The 22,868-nt window shown below is 40.4% G+C and overlaps 1 long non-coding RNA gene across 1 annotated transcript in view; it reads left to right on the forward strand.

Moving 5' to 3' along the window:
- The first annotated feature begins 1,300 nt into the window (after positions 1–1,300).
- Positions 1,301–22,868, forward strand: part of LOC110363788 (uncharacterized) — a 28,953-nt gene continuing 7,385 nt past the window's right edge. The window contains exons 1-2 of the long non-coding RNA XR_010470628.1: positions 1,301–6,420; positions 19,602–19,704. This is a non-coding gene — a long non-coding RNA (uncharacterized LOC110363788). The remainder of the gene's footprint in view (positions 6,421–19,601; positions 19,705–22,868) is intronic.

Below are 22,868 nucleotides of genomic sequence, written 5' to 3' on the forward strand. Positions count from 1 at the left end.
ATGAGCCTTTTCATAACAACAAACTAACAGGTGACCCAAGAGGACTGGATATTTATTTAAATGTAGAGACTTCAGCACCTTGTGGTCCTCATGGACTTTTGTATGTATTCCTTCTTTAAAGGAATTCCTGAACAGCTTACTTTTAACTGAGGTTTTACATCTTCACAGGTCAGTGTTAAAACTGAACACAATATTTGTTCTGACTTGTGTGTTCTGAGATGAAGAGTTACAGGCTTGTGGATTGCATGTGGCCTCAAATTTGGAGCCTGTTCAGCAATAGGAAATCCTTACTCTACAAAATGTAAAGCAGTATTTTCATTGGGTTCAGAAAATACTGTACAGCCATGTTAGTGATAAAAAGTTAACTGTTTAAAGATGAAGTTATTGATGCTAGCAAAATGTAACAGAGAAGAGGTGGTTTATTAGACTTACCAAGTTAGCACTTCATCTACAGACCATTGCCCTATATATTTAACAGCCAGCAGTGATGAGACTTGATTTCTTATATTAATTATGGGGTTTTCCTTTTTCTGACTGCTCAGTGGAGTGTGCATTTAAGTCTAACCTGAAGAAAGAGGTTCTATACAACTAAAACCTTATCTTAGGTTTACACACACATGAAAGAAAGTTTTGACATGAGTGGAATATTTGATGACTGAAAAAGGACAATGTAGTGAAATCTACAGCCTCAGGATGGACCCAAGTCAGTATTTCCCTGCCCGGCCACTACCTGCTACAGTAGCTTTGATTTCACTCTGGACACACTAAACTACTTCTGTAGGAAGGATCATCCTAAGGGTCATCATAAGGACTCTGCTTGCCATGAAGCAGTTCATCTAGTGATCAGCTGTGGATTTTGTAATGAAAGAAAGGATTATATTGTCCAAAGTCAACAGTAAACAAATGTCAGGGAAGAAACAGTCCTTTGGGGTACTTGGCAAGTAGACTATATTGGACCCATGACGTACCTCTGGAGGGTGGAAATTCATTATGATTGGTGTTGAAATAGTGAGCAGTTTGGGTGATGTTTGCCCTACACACACAATATCCAGATTGTATTTAATCCTGTGGCAGGATTAAACCTAATAGTTTGCTATGCAGCCAATGCTGTAAGGAATTCAGTTGGATAATGGGTGACATTTTAAAAATAAAATAGTACAGGAATGGTATCCCAAGCAGGGAGTAAAGTGGACTTTCCACTTACTCTGTTGACCTCAGAGTAATGATATAGTAGAAAAATGGAAGGGGTTGCTTAAATACCAGCTTAAATGGTGAAACAGTGATGCTGACTGTGGAAGAAACTAACGGCAGGATGTCTAAGCACTGAAATCCCAGCAGGTTCCTACTGGTAGTCCACTATATGAAGGTTTTGAAGAATCCCCTGTGCTGAACCAACAGCAGCAGGATGCTTTGAACACCTTGGTGTGGTATCTGGGAGATTGGGTGAGATTTCAACACCCATCACTTGAAAGACGCTGACTACTTTACAGCACTTTTGAGGGAAAGGAATATGGGAAACTGTAGATACTGTGGGAGTGAAATTAATCATTGTTTTGGCTTGGATGTGATCCAAGGCTCAAATCTTCTTTCTCCCTCCCTAGAATTGCTGACGTCCTGGATGAATAAGCAAAAGCCATCGTTCAACCTGCCTACTACAGAAAGTGTCCACCTAGAGAATGCATGCAAACTGCTCTGAATTTTGTTATAGCATAACTGGAATAAAACCATCGTTCCTGCCCAAGGTTCTAGTGCAATGTAATGTCACTAAGAGACCTGTGGACAACTTTACAGAGACCATAAAGCTAACATCATGTTGATGCTGGTGGACCACTGGCCTACAACCTGGACCCAAATAGTCTCTTAGGACCAATATGGGACACAGTGTAGTCTCAAACTGGGGAACTGGAAACTTTAATCACCTAATATGAAACGGCTATTATTTGTCAAAAAACAGGTGACCATTACTATCAAACATGATACTGGCTGGATAGTCAGAATTGTGACAGAAATAGAACAAACTGCTGAACATCATTGGTATGATGTTTTTATGAGATATGTGCCATCTGCAAATGGCATATTGAATCTTATGTTACAGCCCATGATCATTGTATTATCCTGCTGTATTTTATTAGTTTTGCTATTAATATGCTTTTATATCCATGCTTATCACATATCTTGCCACACTGTGTGCATCACCAGTTGTTACCTGATTTGGACTTATGTGTGTGCTCAAATCTTCCCCCCACCCTTAACCCCCGTGAGGCAAGTGAAGGAACAGTACCTCCGCTTGTCACAGCAGTGAGGTGGCTGGGTGTTTGGTCTATGACAAGGGGCAAGTGTGAATGTCCACTCGGCTCTGGTTTTGGCCTCACTCACAGTTCTTGCCGTGGCCTGACATGTGCTGGAGCAGCCATGGGCACAGCGGGAGCAATGTGTGGGCAGGACACAGCGACAGAAGATAAAAGGGTCACTCTCCTGCCATTGTCACCTCTAGCCCACTGTCCCCTGCAGCTCCCTTCTCCTGCAGAGGAATTTCTGAATTAATGAAGTGATGAATCAGAGAATTCATATGTTGCACTAGTCTGCACAAAGAGCATTGAGACAACACTTGATTTATTTTTTAACTTAGTGAACTCCTGAGATAAAGATTAATTTTCTGAGTATGTTGTCCTGTAAATTTTAGAGATCCAAATGGACAGTGACATTTTGACATGTGGCAGAGGTGAAAAACTGGCAGAGAAAGTGAAAACTGGCAAGTTTCTTCCTTCAATTGACGTGTTTCTCTGATTACTAAAGTTTATTTATATTACACGTAAGATGGGTACACTGTGCATAGCATGAAATACCTGTGAATCATTGGAGATTTAAACATCTCTTAAGTAATAACACTATTTATTTTTTAAAAAGAGAGAGAGCTCTGTTCTAGTCTTTCAGGATGAGAAAAATCTTGGCCAGATCATCTGAGCCTTTCAGATATGAGTTAAAATTTCTCACTTTTCTTTGTCTGTCACTATTTCTGTAGGTGTTAGAAGAATTGCTTCGAGATGTGCCTTGATCTGGAAAGAACCGGGTGAAGTAAGGTTGTTTCCATCTGTGCTTGTGAGGGTTTACTTTAGGCATGATTATTCAAGTTCAGATGTTTAAATGTTCGCTCTTTCTTTTGTTTTAGCTTAAGAGAATTATTCTTACCCATGCAAGAGAAGATCCTAATCCAAACCTCTTAGCTTCCTCCAGGGACCTCTGCTGCTGTAAGATTTTTTACTTGGTTCCTCCTTCCCTTCCCTGCTGTTGTCCTTATCTAGGGAATTTTCCTCTGCCGAAGGAGACTACAAAGCTTCCAGCATGCCGTGCATATCTAACATACTGTCCTGGAGTCAGCTGCAGAGTCACCATTTCTGTCTGTTATCCAGTCAATGAAAATAGATTCTCAGTCCTACAATTATGAATCACAACACAGTTCCTGGCTGCCTTGCCTGACTTTGCTTGCTGTATGTGAATAAAGGGGAAGATGGAGGGGTGAGGTTTTCCAAGAAAAAGGCCATGCCACTAGCTAGCTACTGAGTCAAATAAGCTAATTCCAAATCTGCTCAATAGCTTTCAGTGGAAAACTCCCTTTCCCTTCTAAAAAGAAGGTCTGTAATCCTTTGGTGTTTGGCAAGAAAGCAAGCTGGTTGAAAGTGTTCTGGAAAAGCTGCTTCCCAGCTCTCTAACAGCAAGTGTTTGCTCATTAGTAGGTGTCGTTTGCTAGAACTGACTCCACTGCGGCCTCTCAAGTACTGTCAGTCAGTGGCTTTGATTGCTGGGGATTTCTTGGAGCAAGTGACAAATGTTTCCCTTCACCTGATGCTACTGAGAAAAACGGCAATTACCAAAACTTTGTATCTTGCTGCTTAAGCCTCGGCTTCTGTGTGTGAGGCCAATTGCCACTCTCTGAGATCAAGGGGGGTTCAGTTTGAAGTATCAGGATATACAGACATACATGTTCCACTGTCTCTCCTGTATTTGTATCAGGACTAAACCAGCAACAGGTTAAAGTGTGGGTGTAGAGGGAAACTCAGGGAACTTAAATTGCAAAAGAGATTAGTGGCCATGTTACACAAGACTAGTGGTTTAATTCAAAGGCATGTTGAACCTAGCACTTCTTTTGTGTCTGACACTGGTATATTGCTCATAACATCACTGTTGAGGGGAAGTGAATGTGGAATTCACCTGCATTTCCCTCTTATATTTTATTGCCTGTTCACTTGGAATTTGAGTAATTATTTGGTAAAGAGCCTGGTAGAAAGGACAAAAAGTGTATACAGAAAAGTTCGTCATTATATTAATTTTCTTTGATTATGAGTAAACAGTATATATAAGAAGAACCAATCCATAGTCCAGTGAGAAAACGGCAATTTTAATAGCAAACAAGTAGACGATGATGTAAATCCAATTCTGCAGAGATGTGGCAAAAGAATAGCAACAAAACTTGCTGTGGAGAGGTCTTTAAGGTCTCATGTTTGGAGGCCTGACAGCACTTTGTGCCCTCAACACTGCATCGGCGCTGACTGCAGAAGCTGGGGCTGGGCACATTTCTTTTGCTGACTCTGCCATGGGATGTTTATCTCTAACAGAGCAAGCAGCCCAAGCCAGAAATCCTGCAACAGCTCAGGGAGACTTGCCAGGTTTCATCTGTCAACACCCTTGCTTGTCTATTTCATGGATCCACCATGTGGATCCATGGGAAGTGGTTAATGAAGGTCTTTAAGTTGCAGTTAGCAGCCTTGCAAGGGAAAAGTGAGGCATGGAGTTCTCAGTTGCTTGGAAAAAAAAAAAAAAGTAGCAGGGAGGTATTCTTTCTGGTCCCAATGAGAAGTAATAAAAACTGGGGGGAGGATCTGCTCTGATATCTGGTTCATGTTGCGGCAAGCCATCCCTGCACATCCTTTCTCTGTGGGCTGAGGTGACCTGAGGGTATTTGGAGCTATGGCTGTGGTTTGGCACAGTTTTAAGTGACAGTTCTTTTAGGTTTGGATTTTCCTGTCCTGTTGCTAGTGTCACAAATAGTTTACATAATGGTTGTCAGTGAGCAAGTAGGAAGTACAAAAGTACAATTCATTATCATCAGGAAAGTCAAGCTGATGTGTGAGTCAGCTTCCCAGGTCTCAGGAGGAGAAGATTCTATTCCCTTGCTCTACCCAGAGCTCCTGCAAGAGTAACTCCACCTGGGATACCTTATACAAAGAAATCCTAGATGTCCATCTCATGCCTATAGCACCACAGAGATGACTGATGCCTTAGGGCAGCAGATCCCATTCATCCCTCACATAATCTCTCTGGGGAAGTAGTGGATTCCCTAACACTGGATACTTTTAAGATTCAGCTGGGCAGGTTGCTATGCCATCTTGTCTCAACTGTGCTTTTGCTGAGAAAGGTTGGACCCTTCCAACCTCATATTCTATGATTCTATGATGGACTCACTGTGCATGTGCTACACAGCAGTTGTATGTCTGGTGATACTGGGGGTCACATACCCCAGGCAAAACCAGGCTTCTGGACACATGGACATATGTGATGGTCTCAGTAAGGAGAGAAAACACTTGAGACTGAGTATTTAAGTGGTCTTGGACACTCTCTCATTTGATTTCTGCTGTGCTCATGAAAAAGGACTTCACAGTGTCTTAGCGAAGAAGCAGACTGCACCAACAAAACAGCAGACACCACCCTCAGTCTGAACAAAGCAAGCTGCAAAATTCTGAGTTATTGACTGGTCATTCAAGTAAAAATGTAGCAAAAAGCAAGAATTAATCAAGTGGAGGTGGTGAGGATAGAAATATTAGAGCTTTAATAGCTTCTTTGCACAGCACTCACTGAGGCCAGTTAGCCAACTAAAGACTGCATATGATTGAGTTGGACAGGAGTCCCTGAACACATTCTCCTCTACATCCTAACTGAACATACAGTGTTGTTTTTTTCAGCAAGAAACTCTTCAAGAACATTTAAGTGCCAGGAAAAGTCTTGTGATGACTGCCACACAGAGTAACTAAGCTGAATGATTAGCACTTGAGATTTGTTGTGAATTTAGGTGCTTCTTCAGCTCATGAGCTTTATATACGTGGCATGCAACTTTCTGTACATTATTTGTTATTCCATCTGAATCAAGTAGAACCTTAACCTAGGAACTAGGGTCATGACAATGAATTTCTGTGGCTGATCTGAACCTGCATTAATCTCTATGTTGTTTTCTCTCCGCAATAAGTGGAATTATAAATAGTCCAAGAGAAGCATTGAATGCTGAGTGTACAATTGCAAGTAATCCCTGTGTGTTGTGTTTTGGTAGATGATGTAGCTGATAGATGCCTTGAGCTCTCGTAGTCAGAGAGAGGCTCAAATCTTCACTTGTGGCTTTGCATTTTCTCAAGAGCCAGGGAGCATGTTAAGGTGAGAAGGCTGATGGTAAAATCTGTAGTGGCTCAGGAAATGTTAAATATGTTTTTGTTTTTTCTGTTTGTTTGTTTTTGCTTTGTTTGGGGGGTTTTGTTTGTTTGTTTTGTGGTTTTTTTGTGTTTTGAGTTTTTTGGTTGTTTTTGGTTTTTCTTTTTTTGCTAAGGACATCTTTCCTGAGTGTTATTCTTAAGTAAAATTCTAATAAGAGGTGTTAACTGGCTTCAATTTTTGTCAGATCAACATGGTTTCAGCTGCGAAATATTTCACAATATTGTTGTCTAACAAATTAAATTTCTTCTGTGCTGGGATGCTGTTGATAACTTGTGGGAGTTCTGTGTCTCCACTTTGTGGAAAAAGAATACTTAAGTTGTGTAAGAGCACAAGTTTCCTTGATTTTTCAAGAAGATTAGTGGAAGGCATATGTCAAAGGCTCAGGCACAGTTCACTGGTTATCTCACCATACAAGCTATTTCTCTGGGGCTTTTATATTGCTTCCTACCTAAGCACCTGTTGTTTGTTTGTTTGATGTTGTGTGATGTTTTGTTTGTTTGTTTTCCCAAATAGGGTAATTTGAATGGTGCTGCAGGGATATGACAGGCTTGGGTTGCATAAACACAAAAGTGCTGATGCAGAACTGTGCAGAGTGTTATGTCAAAAGGAAATCTACTTCTGGACTCTAATGAGGCAGCTGGTATTTACTTTGCTTCTGTATGGCTTCTCCCTCCAGGCCTAGAGGGAACCTAGAGAAAGTGGAGAGGGTTTGCATGTCTTTACCTTCTTACTGCAGACATACCCAGAGTGATTTGTCTGAGGACGATGGCACAGGAGTGGAGTGAATGTAAATCACCCTGCTTGCACCCTTGTCCTGGTTTTGTTAAAAACAAGTTTCTCTTTCAGTGTATTTTGCCTGTCAGCTAAAGCCTTCGTATCAGCTGCATTTTCCTGGAGAACCAGACACATGTTTTGGTAAACCTAGCAATGCAATGCAAACTTATTGATAAGCATGGATAGACATCTCGCGAGAGGGGCAATGGGAAACCGGTGACCAAGAAACTGACCAGCTGTGTATAACATTCCATTCACGTGAATACTTCATATAAAAGTGGGAGATCACGAGGATCTCGGCCCTTTTCCTTTTGCCTTTGCTTTTTCCCTTCTGCTTATGGCCGACATTAGGAGAGGACCTTGCTAGTCGTCCCTGTGAACTGAGGCCTAGTGAGAGACTGAATCCAGCTCCGGTTGGCTGCAGAGTCCAATCCAGGACTTTGGTTGCCAGCTCTGCAGTTGCTGAGACTTTCAAGATTGGTTTTGTATATTTTGTATTATTTTCTCTATTCTTATTAGTAGCATTAGTAAAACATTGTTAATTTTTCCAACTCTCTTCTCTGTCCTTCTTTCCCTCCCGATCGCCTGTCCTGAGTGGGAAGGGGGGAGAGGGATGGGCAAAAAAGGGGAAGTCAGGGTGGGGAGAGGGGGCTAACAATACATCTGCCAGGGTTTTATTGTCACCTCGCAATCTTAACCCTTGACAACCCTCAACATTTTCTGCTAGGAAAGAAGAGAGAAAACCATCAGTAGAGACAGTACATTGAGTTTCAAGCCCTGCCTTGGTGCCCTCGTGTCAGAAATGGGATATGTGCTCTGCTTGTGAAAAGCACCTAGTAGAAAGCTGAGATTTTTTTTTTTCCTTCATCCTTCCCAGGCAGGAATGTGGACTTGGATCTTGTGCTCAATCCCTTCTTCTCCAGGCAGCTTTGCCATGGTATTTGTCACGCTTCAGGGTAACAGAGCGACTTGTTTATCTGCTGCAATGAACCCTGCTGAGTCTTCAGAGGAGTGGAATTACATTCTGGATGGTGGCTTGGGCTGCAGTCACGTTACTAAATATTGGCTAAAATTTCCCCTGGTCTTTGCCTTCACTTTAGCCCCCATCAGTGGTAACACTGTTGGGGGCAATAGCACAGAAAAATCTGCAGAAGCTGTTGGCATTTTAGCCAGTGTGTCATCTTGCTGTGTTCAGCTGAATGACACAGCGCTGCAAATATTGTAAATTTTAGCCTGTGCTCATGTTGCTCTCCCTGTTGGTTCTTCTGGTAAAACTTGGGTTCATTTTTATTCAAAGTATGCATAAGCCAACAAACCCTTCTACTCACATCCATCAGCTGACAACTGCCATTTATTCAAAATTTATCTTAAAAAAGAGATCAAACACAGTGTCTGGATTCCTGAGGGGTTCCAGTGTTTGACTTAGGTCGCTGGTGAGGAAGACTAACATATTACCAGTTGAATAGTAGTTGCAACTTCTGATGGCTCAGCTCTGAGCAGGGTAGCTCAGTCTTTGGGGCACATGGGGTGAAGAACAGCTACAGGGGACGGAGAGGGCTGCCTATATGTAGGTAGGGTATGGTGGATTTTAAGTCTTGTTTTCAAAACACAAAGTTGAAATCTTCTGTTTAACCAGGTTTAGGGACAGGGAGTTGGTTGCACTGTTTGTAAGGGTAATAATAACTTTACATGTTCACTCTGTGCTGTTCTTGTGGTCTTCAAGAGGTTACTGAGTCTGATGTCCTGCCATTTATGCCATGTGTAATTTGTGTCATCAAGGGAATCGTTTGGACAGGGGAAGAAATTTTAATTAGAAGAATAGAATTCCTTCAGGATAAAAATGGCTATATATTAGTGTCACACTGTCCCTTCTCAGCATTGCAAAGAAGAGGATATGGATTAAATTTTTAATGTGAAATAAGAGAGATTATTTAAATAAACAAAAATAGATGCATTTCTATTGGCATGTCGAAGTCAGTTCCTTTCTGAGAATTTGCAAACCCACACCTCTCTCACCCACACATGCACAAAACCCACCCCTCTGCCTCCAGTGAGTCCTCAGAAGCGCTGGGACTTGCAAGAGTGGATCCTGCAAGTGGGAATGCTGGGTGAGGACAGTTCCTTTCAGTCACTAGCCTACTGTATAACAACTGCTCTGGAGACTCACTAAACCTTGCCCATTGCGCCACGGCCCTGGATTGTTTTAAAGCAGGTGCTAAAAAAAGACATGAGGGTGGAATATGGAACATGATCCCGTATGCCATCCATTCCCTTGGAGATGACAAGAGAGACTTGGGGGAACTAAAACATAAATAGAGCTTCTTTGCAGTGGTCACAGTTAATACGTCTGTATGAAAATAAGGGGGAAGAAGGTATGTAAAGCTGATACTGATGGAAACCCTATTACTTAGGCAACGTTATTCAAGAACAATTTATCTGTGAGAAAATATGACACTTGTAATGCAGCCAAGTCCTTTGCAAGCTGTAGAGCCAGCTGCATAGGCTTGCCTGAGGCACTGAGTCTGCCATCAGATCAAGTTATAGTACAAGGAAATCTCTAAATAAAAAGGGAAAAAAAAAGTAGTTCATGAATATTAGGCACTCTGTGTCCTGCCAGAATGTTCTCTTTTCCTATCAAGGGTCTGATTCTTCAGAAGAAACACTCTTTTTGTCCTCTTCCACACTACTGGCTGATCCAACGCAGAGTATAGGAAGCAAAAACCATACTCATCTATCAAGCATCTCTGAAATAAAGGTTGCTGGTTTATCTGGTATTTCAAAGACTCATTCATGGCTACATGGTGTGTGATTCAGCCACAAGCAGAATGAGATTCCTCATGTCAAACTGCAGACATCTGCAATGTCTCTGTGTGAGTGATCTGTCAACCCACCCTATAATAATCAATGGAGAGAAATAAGTCACTATGTGGGACTGCTTCTTATGTGTTTTGGATGTCAGTGTAACATAAGGTGATTTGTGTCTGAGGAGTGCCTACTTCTTTTCCCCGACAGTAGAGACATCTTTAGATGTCCACTGTAAAGTTAAGATCAGGTTGTTCGGATGACCACAAGGCAACTAAGTCTTGCCTTCTCAGCTTTTCTTTTTTACATTGTTGGTGACAGATTCTTAGTTTTCCACTAAAATCCCTCCTTTCCATCGAAACACCATCATATTTTCTTAAACTTTTGTCTTGTTTTACCTACAGGCTGCAAACAGCACAATACCCCATGGTGGTACCCAGCAGTACAGCAGCCTCCAAAACTACAGGTGTCCTATGTACCACAAGGCGAGCTTTGCTGTGAATTTTCAGCCTGTTGGGCATTGATAAATTGGGATGACAGAGCAGCTGGTTGGGATTTTTTGATGAATAATTGTTTCTACAAAATGATAGTTCACAGAAGCAAGAAGGACTAGTAGGAGCACACTGGTTCCAAACAAATTTTCACAGTGGAGCTTTTTGCTTTGTGATTATTTGGGAGACAGAGCGGGCTTGCTCAGTTACTAAGAATAAGTTTGGTGCATGTCCTGGGAGTACTCTAGTTAGATTTAAAGGTTGAACTTCTCTCTCCCACACATTCACTATGAACTACTCTAGGGAGTGTGAAAAAGGGAAGAGAAATATCTTGCTTTTGCAGAAAACTTTGGGAACTGTCAGCATCATTCATATCTGAAATGAGAACAAATCTTTCCTCTAAAAATGTGAAGGAGAAAACTCTTCCTGCCCAGGAGACCTCAAGAAAGAGACTAACAAATTTAAAAGCACTTCATGCTTCTTAATACAAGAGAGATAAGCAGCAGAGTTTTAACTTTGATTTGTATGAACCAGTCACTTTTTAAAAGTCCAGTAACCTTTTAATAAAAAATTATTATGTGCGTCCAGACAGATTGAGTTCTAGGTGAAATAGTTTGTGCTGTTACTTTCCTTGCTGCAGGAAACCCAGGTTGCTTGATTATTTGTCTGAAAACCTTCATGAATGCAACAGAAATGATGCTGGAAAAGTAAAGGCGATACTCTGAAATAATTTCAAAGTTTTTATTTTCCAAAGTGGAGATGCATACTGTGTCTAACACACACTAAACCTTTCAGTGAGTTCCTACTTAGCCAGAGGTGCACACAACTGCTGCTGATGCTTCCTGTTGCTTGAAATGAACCAAACTTTAGATCACAGGAACACCTCAGTTTGTATTTAAAGCACTACCTCACCTCAAAGCAATTCAGGTGCTCTAAGTGCTGTGCATTGCCTTTGGAATACATGAGGTGAAATACTGTAATAGTGCAAGTTTTAGAATGTTTTTGTTTGTTTTGTTTGTTTTGTTTGTTTTGTTTGTGTGTGTGTTTTGTTGTTGTTGTTGTTTTGGTTTTTGTTTTTGTTTTTAAAACATTCTAGTGACCTTATTATGAGTGCTAGTAGCCAGTTGCCACTTCAGTTCACACTCGGTGCTATAATGAGCTATAAAGAGTTTTGACAGGATCAATAATTCACTCATTGATCTTTTACATTCATTATTGTACAACTGAAGGGTGCCTAAGAATTAACAGGCAAATTATTTAGTCACACAGTATGCTGTGAGACCACTGTCTGTTTCCTAAAAGGTGAGGTAAAGAGATGTTGCACAGATTTTTAGGTGAGCTACTTGTCACCCCCTTGTCTGTAGTTGACAGGACCCAGTGTCAGGGAGATGCGTGTTACCCTCATCACTATTGATTGCAGCCAGTGCTGTGCTCTCTTTAGACACCCGCTGATCTGTATAAATCTCCAGGGTGGACCCACACTGTTCTCTGCTCAAAGGCTTTTAGCAAGATCATTTATGTTTTCTGAGAGCTTTGTTTGTGGGACAGTGCAGGAGAGCTGGGGGAGTATGGTAACAGCATCCACTGCCCTGAGTGTGTAAATAGTCCAGAAGAAGGACAAAAGGCAGGTGGCAAATTAGGACATGAACTTTTGTCTGTGGGACCAGCAGCCAGTTCCCTGTGTGGCCAAGTGACACAGCTAATCAACAAGAATTTGTACCCTCCCCACCCTCTCGCTTTGGCTGGCATCCAATCACAGTCTGCCTGCAGTTCTGCAAGGCATTTGCACTGTTTCTTTAACATAGTTGGTGCCATTAAGTATAGAAATGTCTGAACACAAGGACAGAAGGCCTGCAAAGAAGACATAAACAGCGAACGGGTAATGGTGCAGCAGGGGCTGCAGCCTCTTGCCACTGGCACCACACAGGCTGATCCCAGCCTAGGGACAGCCCCTGCTCCTGGTAACCCCAGAGCTGGACTATCTGGATGCATCCCACCCCAATCTAAATTTTATATACCTTGCTGCATGTTTAATTAAGGAAAGCAGCTTCCATGCTAGTATCTCTGTGCTAGTTCATGCCATACAGTGATTTTCACCAGCTAAGGAACGTGCTCGTGTTCTTCTGCAACAACTTTTAGTCACCAAGAAAACTCGTTTCCTCAGGCCTCTTCCTTCTCCAAGCTCAAAAAAGTAGGAAGGTAAATATTAAGAAAGAATAAATACAAATCTAGGAAAAACATTAAGTAAAATGAAAAATAGCTGAAGAGCAGCTAAACTCTAACCGTAGCATGTCTGTATTTCTTGCCCTGCCTTCCTTCAAAACACTTTTGGAAACATGCCTGCTTCACGCAAGCTGGATTTGTATTTCAGGGAATGGTTGTGCACTACTACTGTGCTATAAATAAATGTCTGCTGTACCAGGTTGGCTAAGTTCATCCAACTTCTCTGAACCTTCCTACCTATGCTTTTTGCCTTTGGATTTGCATTACCTGAACCAGAGCAAAGCTTACCTGCCCTGTCTCAGATATAGCAAGACTGAGGTCTTGCAATATTTTTGCTGTTTAAGTAATTCTGTAATCCGGTGCTAATTCACATGAGAAGAGTTTTTTTTTCAGAGTTTAAGACTGCTTTATATCACTTGAGGTTGTGTCAGTAATTAAACTGAAGTGTACGTGCACACATGCAAGTAGTAAGCTTAAGTATGTTGTTTTCAGTAAAGCTCATGTGACTTCTGCATGTACAGGGCCCAAAGCTCTGAGGGAACATAAGAGGGAAGGGATTGCAGAGATGAGAGCTGACAATACTGTGTCATGGCCTTCTCTCTTCCTCCTCCTCTTTCTAGTTTCACGCTGCAGATTAACAGCATAAACATCTGATGTGTGGCATCCTGCACCTATGCCTAGCAAAGCTACTGTGATTATACCTCCCCAGCTTTTCATAGGAATCAAACGTCCATTCTGGGGTTGACGGTGAAATCTCTTCAGAGTAGATCACAGCCAACCTTGGAAAAAACTTTTTGGTTTTCTTGCAAGGAAAAAGTCAGTTTTGTTACTGCAACAATTTTATTGTCAGGTTTTTAGCTGAAATGTAAATGAAGTTTAAAGGGAGTAGCACAAGCAATATTCATAAAGATTTGCTGGACTTTTAAAAAGCATTTCTATTGTCCAGATTTGGCTCCCTTTTTTCCTCTCTCATCTTGGATATTATTGTAACATTCAGGTACATTTTTATGTTTGAAAGAAGAAATATTCCCTTAGGCAGGCATTCTTGAATTGTCAGAAAAAAAGTTCAAACTAGTTTTGTTGATCACCCTACAGTATCGAGAATGGATTTGATAATCACAAGAACTTGCACCACAAACTTGATTCTTGAGCTGTACGAAGCATACTGCTCCAGATATCTTCTTTCCAAAGCTACAGCTTTGGGAAGAAGTTATACTAAAACTTGGCTGAAGGTAAGGACAGATTCAGGAAAAATGTGCTCCATTACAGATTGTACAGTCTAAAGATATGTCACGGCAAAAAGATTTACATTAAAGTTAAGCTATGCATATTTTGATCCAATACTCATATATTTTTTAACTTCCTTGATGACATTATGCAGCGATTATTTCTGTAATTCTACAGAGATGGAGAAGCCCAGATTCATGCATTTCAACTCCTCCAAGCTCTGAGCAACTTATATTTTGAATCTGAGTTGTATGCTTTTGCTTAATTTCTGTTCTACGTAATTAATACCGTGATTAATTCCCAAGGAGCACAATGCCAGTGTAGCAGACTCTTGTATTACAATTTCCACAATCTCAGCTCAGGGCATGTATAAGAGGTGACTGAGAGGCAACTATTCTGAGTGCCCTTCCCTGGGAGTCAGGCTTCTGGTGATGTTATTTGCTGAGAAATCCTGAATCAGCCCCTTTGCAGCTGTACACTTTTCCTGAGCAAATACCACAGGAGCTGTGACTATTTCCTTGTCTTCACTTCTAACTTTATTCAAGGGAAATAACGAGATATTTAGCTGAGGCAAAAGCTCTCACATGGCTCTTCTGTTGAACTAGAAAAAGTAGTTTGAACTTTTTTTTTTTGAAACCAGAATATTACCACCCTTTCCCAGTCTCCCCAAAATGATCTACCAGTTCTGCTCTGGACAAGGAGCAGAGCTGTGTGTCAGCCTCATCCTTTCCTCTCTGTCCTGATATTCATTCATATCCTGGGGTAAATATTTGCTGAACCAACATTATTTTCTTTACAAATTCCCAGGCAGACACCAATGCTGCTTTGGAGGTAATAAGGCTTCTTACATATTTTCTGATCAACTCTCCCAGGGTTAAATTATACTTAGTTCTTTTTTGTTTCTTTTTAAACTTAGAGATTCTGGGTTATTACAGCTAGATGTCTGAATCCTGAGATTTTTCAATAAGTCATTAAATCAAGAGCAAAGAGATATTTCATCTCCATGTTGTTTTCTGGACCACAAAAAAGAGGATAGAAAATTTTGTGGGGATGCTTGCTCTCTTCAAAGATTGTTTTGGGGATGTTAGTGCTTGGAGCGGCAGAAAAATCAAATTCATCACTGAAGTAAACTTGTGATTATAGTGAACTATGAAAAGCAATGGGGCTTATTTTCCGGCTGTTGTATTCAATGTGGAGCAGCATCACAGCAAAAATGTGGGGGTTAACAGCTTGTGCTACTTTCTGCATTAAGTCTTCTGGGTTTGAGAAGAAAGTCAAACCTAGCTGTTCTCCAGACAAATAACCTTTCAGAGTTTTTACTTTTATAATCTTCAGTGGTGTTTCGGGTGGAATATGAAAAAAGAAGTGTTAATTTAGTTGCATGCTTGTATTTTATGTGAAGGCAGAATGGTGTCCATGCATTGCAGACCTGTTAAATACCTAAGGGAAATTGCATCATGTCAGTTTTGGGCCAAAGTTTAGACATGTAGCCTGTAAAATCCTCTAGATAAGGAGTTTTCAAGATTTTATTTAAAATTCTGTTTAAATGATTAATTTCAAAGTGTTCCTTTTAAGCATTTACAAGACAAGAACTGCGACAGGGGTTTGCTGCCTGACAACAGAACTGACTGAAGTACAAATGAAACTGTCATCCTTCAAGCTGAGCAAAACATAAAAAGGAAGCAAATGGTATTAATGAAAACTAGCTTAGCTTTTAAAGAAGTTCCATTATCATTAATCTAAGATGCTGTTAATGCAGGCAGTTTACAGCATTTTGCATTCTCCATCTTTCTGTACATATTTGATGTTTCCTATATTTAAAATCCTTGTTTCAAGGATCATCTTTTTGCATTTGTGTAGCACCCTGTGCAGCTGGGTCCTGGTTCAGGTCTGATGCTACTGCAAATTGTAGTGATGCATCTAACAATAATAATTACTCATGCAAGACATGGTGGGAAATGTGGTCTTGTGTCTTTTCTAAAAAAAACCCCACCTTTTATCATCAGTGTTTGGTAGTGCTTGTGAAAACCATTCAGAGAAGACAGCAATGAAGTAATTTCACTTGATTAATCCCTTCAAAGGCAAGTGGGTTTTAAGGTAGGAAATAAAAAGGAAAACATATAAGCCTGTTACCAAAAGGGGTACAAAACCAGAATGAAAAAGGACAAAGTCGTTGCTACCTAGCAACCAAAGGCACATAGAAGAAAGCTGTCTTCGTGACAGGGGTTACCAGGCAAAAACTGGGCATGCAGGCAAGCAGGAGCAAGGCTGTGCAGATTGTTTGCTCTTAAACTTACTTGGGTTAACTACTGCTGTAGGAAGTAGCAAGGGTGACAATAGAAGCCACTCGGAAGTTTCACTTTCTGGTACACCAGAGGAGACATTCAGCTCTTCAGCCAGCACTTGCAGCTTGATGTACTCTGGCAACCATCACACAAATGTGAACCACAATTCAAGAAAGACTGGTGTTTTAATTTTGAGAACAACATACTAATCTGAGTGAGGGGGGATGAAGGACTAGAGAAGGGATATGAGAAGTAGTTGTTATAGTCCTGGAAGCAGTTGGGGCACACAGAAAAAGTGGTCTAGGTAGCTACAAAGCTGTTACTCTGACCTTACAGTATACAATGAGCTGTGTAATATAATAGCAGATACAGTCTTTGGGGAACTATGATTAAAAGCCTCAACTTCTTACCTATGAGCAACGGAACACATTACTAGCAGTGACACAATTTAATGATTACTGAATAGCAGTTATTCACCAATATGACTTTAATCTGACATAAGAGAATGCCATTTCTGAATTTCCTTTTGGAGAGCAACGAGGACATGACAGAGAAGCTCTTTTTGCTGAACCAACAAGCCTTGATATCAGCTGGGGAAAAGAACTCAAAGACTTCAGCATGGAGGAGACTTGGAATTTAATCACATCTTGGGAAAAACTTTGGGAGGACCTGTGTCACATTAGCCGTTTTGAAGGCCAGGGAGAAAGGGCACAGGAGCCCTGATGACCTCCCTGGCCTTGGTACAAGCAGAAGTGACTTTTCTATTCATGGTGTGGCAGAGATGGGATTTGCAGCCATGAGGCTGGTTTGAAGATTCTGTCCAGGCAGTTTTTCGACCAAGTCACTAGAAAACAGCTGAAACCTTTACTCTTAGGAGAGACTGGAGGTCTCTTAGAAGTGGGTCTGCAAAGGGGCTGCAGACCTACTCCAGCAGGAGCTCTGTATTTCCTAAACCTCACCCTTACCCTCACCTAGACCGCTGTATGCTACTCTGACTTCTGGATATGCAAGGTTTTAAAAGGCATTTTGAAGGAAGTGTTTTTAAATAATGGGGTGAAAGCAAATTCTAAAGGGATGAAATTCAGTGTGAGAGCCATGGAAAAACTTAGCTAGAAATCTGTCTTTGATAATCTGCTAGATAGTGCAGTACCCGGTCCCTGCTGCCTGCACTCATGCCTTTGATACAGGACCACAGGAGAAGTCATTTCAGCTGGAGAAAAGGGCTGAAGGACCAGCTACAGGGAGACAACTGTGGGCTGTGTTGGAAGCGTCCCTGTCTAGACTGGGAAGAGGTCATGGTTTTACCTCTGGCTCTGGTCCTGTTTTATGTGTTCATGTGTCATTACTTGCTTGCTAATGGAATTTGCTAATGACATAGTTTTAGGACAGAGAGGATTCCTACAACAAAAAAAGAGGATGACTGTGATAAAAAAATATTAGAAATAGGATTAGACTTAACACTACAAAGTGCAAGCTTATGTGTTTAGGGAAGAATAACAGCATTTTATTGCTGTATGACAGGAGTTCATCTGTCAAAAATTACAGAGAAAAAAACCTTAGAAGCATCTGTAGTAGTAATGTAGAAAAAAATCACTTAAGATACTGAAATATATAAAATGTTTCAATTCCAGCAGAGATTTCCATAGGTATTAGATCCACAGGGATAAATTCCATTATATACAGCTCTCTACAAGGCACAAATGAGACCTCTCCTGCAGACCGGATGTTGTCCTGGTGACACGTAACCAAGTATTATGAACTCACATTGTAATACTTGCAGAAAACAGTGTTACCATGACCTCAACAATGTTTTAGAACACGCTAAAAATATGTTACTTCGCAAAACAAAATTAATCGCTTTCTAGGAATGCCTTAAAGGTACAAAAAACAGGGAGGGAAGGAACTACTCAAACCAAGGAGCAATGCTGTCATTGCAATAAAGGCATATATAAAACAGAAAGAAGTTCCTAACAGAGAAATGAGTATTTGGATCTTCTAGTTCAAGTAGTAAGGCAAAAAATCCCACCCCTTCCTCCTCAACAGTAGTGTTTGACAAAAATCTGCAATGATTAAAAAGCAGACTAAGCTGCACAGAGTAAAGACTTAGACACAAAGTATCAGATGCAGTTGCATTACAGTTCTATTGCAGTAGCTGCCCTGCCAGTTCATGGCTGGTTTTGCCATTGAAATGCTGCCTGGATGGGATGTCTCAGACAGGTCTCAGAAGGGTGATGTTCCAAACACTATGATCCACTGGAATTTCATGGCAAGAATGGGGACAGAAGTGACATTCAAGTGCCAAAAACTGGAACGTGGTGCTCAATCATGTCAATGAGCGTTGTAACTGACACATTTCCATTGAGAACTTCCATTGGGAACTTCCATTAGTTGTTAGCAGCTTAATGCCCAGGGCACAGAGCATACTGGATGTGGGTCTGCCCAGTAAAGGGTCATGGTGGGAATACACAACACAGCTACCCTCACAGAGGTGTTATCAATAGTATTGCACTGGAAACTCAGACACGAGTTGTTAACCGTCTTCAAGGTTTCAAGAGGATATGGGGTTTTAATCTAGCCAATGCATCCCATCTTCCTTAAAAAAACAAGAAAAAAGGATCTCTTCATCATGTCCAAGGCTGTACCCCTCCAGACACCCTGCCTTCCTTAAAATAACTCTTGTTGCACCCTGATTAAGGAAGTTTATCTTCTCCAGATCCTGTTACACATGGTGCTGGTGTAACGCAAAGCACAAATGTGTATTATCCTTAATCTTTGTGTAGGCACCTGAGTGTGTTTGTGCATACTATCCTTTTTAACAATTTTGTTTGTTTTACAAAGTATTTACTAGTAATTAATTATGTAAATTCTATATTTTACTAATAATTATATAAATCAGTAGCTGAATTCAGCCAAATAAGCAGACTTGGGAAGATGACGGAAAAGTGGAAAGGCTATACACTCAGGTGTCTTTTGACTCAATGGATTCACTGAGTTGCCTACTTCTGGCCAACAAATATACTAATCTACATACTAAAGACATAACCTTCATTTCCAACCAGGAGCTATTAAGGAATACCAAAAAAAAAAAATCTGTTTCAATATTGCTCAGTTTTCCTAGGGTCAGACAGAGGGTTATCAATGTGACTGATGGAGCACATGTACACTATGTGGTTGTGTGTTGGAAGGAGAAGTGAAGTTGTTATGGTGCAGAAATTGCTCTGCTTTGGAGTGTTTTGTGGTTTGGCTGGCATGAGTTATGAATAGAGGTACTTCTTCCAAATAGTCTCCTCAGTACATTTTTCTTACATTTTAATTTTGACAGGAGAAGTTTAAGCAACTTTACCTTCATGAAGAATGCCACCTGGGACAAGCAATGGAAATACTTTTGATTTTGGATATTATTATGAACTTACATGAACTTACAGGTACATAGATAATTTAACAGTTTAGGATTAATAATTATTATTCTGATTAATTTAGGTACTAAAATGAACTTGTACAAGATAGATGCATTATTAATTACTAGATCAAAGGCTTTGGGGAAGATTCATTTATGCAGTCCATTAGCACATATTTACTGAATGACTTTTGAAATCCTTTAATAACTCAGTGTTAGTGCTTCAGCTTAGAAAACTGTTCTATTTAGGGAGATATGACTTACGGAAATACTGCAAGGCAACGTTTATAAGGAATTGTGTCCTTTTTATTTTTTTTTTTGACAGAGAAGTTGATTTGGAAGTGAAAAGCAAAATAATAAATCCAATTACAAGCTCTTTGAAATAACAGTTTCTTTTCAGGCTTTTTCACACCTTATTGTTTTCTTTTCCTTGTCTCTTTTATATTTTGTAGTAAAAAAAAAAAAAAAAAAAGTTTAAAAACTTGAATAGAGTGAAAGAGAAAATACATAGCAATTTCATTTCAACTACTACTCTTTTTTCCAGGACCAAAAGGTAAAAATTTATACTGGGAAATATCATATATACTAAAATTATTAGCTCCAAAGTATTTATTTGCCTCAGCTGTTAACTCATGATTACTGGAGGGGTGATTTTGTAAATACAGTTTATTCCATCTACCACTGTGTAATAACACTCAATCTGTTTCACAGCTCCTAGCTAAGAAGTCACTAATAAAAACATGCAGCTACCTCAAATTTTACTGTTTTCAAATAGCAAATTTAGCTCTCAGAGTTTTTCCAAGTAAAAAGAAGGCATATCTGTTCTAAGGGACACAACAGCCTAATAGTAACATATTTAAAAATGCTTCACATCTGAATGGTTATGGTTGCCATTTGTGGTGACTTAGGGGGAATAAAACTTCTTTCACAAAGCTGCGATGCTGTGTACTGGTCACTCACTATATGCTGCTACTCACAGCTGTGCTGCCTGAGAACGGGCGAAGAATTCTTCTCATTTTATACATTATACATCGCTTGCTTATTTATCCTAAAGTACCCTTCCTTCCCATCTGGGAGGCTGCATATGCCTAAGGTCAGTTAAGGGAATTCTGTTCCTTATTAATGAAATCTGTTGTAAAATAAACCCACCATACATTAAAAAAAAAAAAAAAAAGAGAGTTAAACGAGGCTATAAAATCTCAAAAGGGATATGCATCCTTTTTTTTTTTTTTTTTTTTTTTTTCTTTTTTAAGAAGGTTTTTCTTTCCTGGAACTTTGTGGCTCACATCATGGAGCCCAAATTAAGATTGCATTTTGCTGTATAGGTGAAAAGCCGTATCTTCAAGTGACGTAGATTATGGAGCAACTCAGCACTCTCCAGATTTAATTCTGACAGGCAGGAGCAGGTGGATGGCATGCAGCGTAACCTTGGAAAGATGACCCCACATGACTGTTGATTTATATTTGATAGTTGTAAGATAAAGTAAGGGTTAATTAAGGAACTTCTAGAAGGGGCACAGGATGTTCAGGTGAAAGGTGGAGCAAGGAACGTGCTGACCCAGAAATAAGCCAGCTGGTTTACGTTATTATTTTATTCTTTCCTAGGACCTTCAAGTGACTGGAAAGGTTTACAGCAAAGTGTGCTCTGTGAGAACCTGAATATAATCTGCCTTTCAAAGCCAGAGTGGCTGGTGCACTAGTTTACCAGAGCATGCTGTGAGAATATTGGAGACTAGGATGGTGTCACATAGGCAGCATGCAATGCAGGCAGGCTTTGCAGTATTTTGTGTTATGAAGCTTTGAAAAAAGTACTCTCAATTGCAGGCAAGCTTGAAAAAATGGGTGGGACCCAAAAGAGTTGTACTAACACTTTTCTTGCATTTCATTCCTGCCATTTTTTTTTTTTTTTTCCTGCAGGCGGTCATCTGCATTTCTCAGTACCAGGATAAAGAAGAATGAACATTCTTGCCCTTAGTAAAAATCCTCCTATTGCAGCTTGTCTCTTCTACATCACATCTACTCATTCATTTTGCTGTTAGCAGTGGTAATGCAGGCAGACGAGCTATTGCATCATCAGTCAGAGAGCCTCTACTGGGAAACGAAGGAATTTATTTGATGCCATCTATTTTATTGGCGCAATTATTAAATTAGTAAGAATGCAAAAAAGTAGTAAACTATGATACAGAAGAGACATTTTTGTTTGTAATATTTTACAGCTATATGTGGTTTTATTTTGTTCTGTTAAGAATTCACAATAACTGCACCTTCCCAGGAAGTGGGAAAGATTGTTCTCATTAGCCCATGAGCTGGATGGCTCTTTTATTGAGAACAAGCCTCAGATCTGCTAGGCTGTGGTTTCCGCCTTTCTGATAAATATCTCCTTCCCTTTCTCATTTGTTCTCAGGCACTACAGCCTTCCACATTGGGCCATCTGGGCTGCATATGCTGATTCACATTGTTGGAAGCAAGAGATACTCTTGCTGTTGCAGGGAAAACTACATTTTGTAACCCTTGTGGTCATCTATGAGTGTGTCTCTCAGGTGACAACTCTGCTCCTCTGTTCCACCTCTCTGGTAGAAGTTCGTAATCCATCCAGTAAGACTGACTCACTGGTTGGCTCTGTCTTGATTTTCTAGTCATGGTATCAAAACAGCAACAGCACGGCTTTGCACCTTAAAATCTTCTTTGTCCAGGGACTTTTGAAGGTGCTGGGAGAGGCTCAAACCCACCTGAATCACAGTCAAGAGGAAGGTTATAATCATACTTCTCATTTAAACCCTCATCTTTCCACACAGGCTTTATTAAGAAAGCCAGACCTGTCACCTCCTCTTCTGGGCCCAATGCAGCACACCACTCCACCTGTTTCTTCCTTCTCGTTTCTCCTCCTAAGGGACCACCGATTGCCGCTGTGTTTACTCCCAGACCACCCGCAGTTCACCTACCTCAGCCAATTACAAGCCTCTTCAAAAGTCTTTTCAATAATTAATGAAACACAGTAACACTTACGAGGTAGGGAATGTATATTATCTTTCAATGTCTCCTTGCTCTCTCTATGTCAAACTGTTGATTTTGCTTTGTTAAAGTTTGGTGCCAAAACTAAATTCATATTTTCAGTATCTCCATGTCTCTCATATTCAGGCAGTTGGGCAGTTGGACAGATGCTCTGAGTCAGTGTCTCCCAGGCATCCAAGA

This window comes from Columba livia, chromosome 2 (genome assembly GCF_036013475.1).
Source record: "Columba livia isolate bColLiv1 breed racing homer chromosome 2, bColLiv1.pat.W.v2, whole genome shotgun sequence".
Taxonomy (NCBI): Eukaryota; Metazoa; Chordata; class Aves; order Columbiformes; family Columbidae; genus Columba; species Columba livia.